Here is an 834-nt window from a genome sequence, read left to right as displayed (position 1 = left end):
GCCTAAGCCACTGGGTAGAGATACATTGGCTATATCATCCCTGCTTCGGTAGGGATAGGCCAGTCCTGCAGTGGACCTTAACGGCTGATGATGATGATGACGACGATATATATATATATATATATATATATATATATATATATATATTGTCGGCAACTAAACCACCATCCTCACTGGTCTAGGCCAGTGAGGAGGGTTACTATGGTCCTTTCGCAGCAAGAAGTCCGTTCAGGGTGTGGAAGAAGTTGGGATTTCCCCGAGTGCGACGTTGCCAATTTGACCACCAATTATCGGATTATCACTATCTCCCTGGACGGCCATACCACGTTGAGTACACCGCTTCCCGTCCGATCAGCGAAGTTAAGCAACGTTGGGTCTGGTTAGTACTTGGATGGGTGACCGCCTGGGAACACCAGATGCTGTTGACATCCCTACGTGTCAAGTGGGGTTGGTGGAGGATTAGTGCCCCTCCCTGTAAAACAATTAACTCTAAGCCCTTGACCACCCCGTTTGGGATACATGGCGTCTGGCAGTGATGATGATGACTATCTCCTTACCTACCCCCATCCCACCTGTTTCTCTCTCTCTCTTTCTCTCTCTCTACATACATATATATATATATATATATATATATATATATATATATATATATAAAATATATATTTATATATATATATATATTTATTTATTTATTTATATATATGTATATTGTATATATTTATTATTTATCTTCAACTTTTTTTCCACACCACCTATGAGGTAAAAGTCTAGGCACGTTTTATTTTTAAGAGGTTTCCCCTGTAGGCCTAATCCTCTCTCTGACCCTGGGTCCCT

At 41.0% G+C, this 834-nt stretch overlaps 1 non-coding gene across 1 annotated transcript; it reads left to right on the top strand.

Annotated features, from left to right (window-relative positions):
- The first annotated feature begins 309 nt into the window (after positions 1-309).
- LOC145415279 (5S ribosomal RNA) lies at positions 310-428 on the top strand. Its single transcript, XR_013900056.1, has one exon. It is a non-coding gene; the product is annotated as a 5S ribosomal RNA (ribosomal RNA).
- Positions 429-834: the final 406 nt, after the last annotated feature.

The sequence above is a fragment of the Coenobita brevimanus genome, chromosome 101 (assembly GCF_032717465.1).
Source record: "Coenobita brevimanus isolate Jiangsu-jjx chromosome 101, ASM3271746v2, whole genome shotgun sequence".
Lineage (NCBI taxonomy): Eukaryota > Metazoa > Arthropoda > Malacostraca > Decapoda > Coenobitidae > Coenobita > Coenobita brevimanus.
The sequence above is the reverse complement of the archived record's forward strand: the minus strand, read 5'-3'. Positions and strand labels throughout refer to the sequence as shown.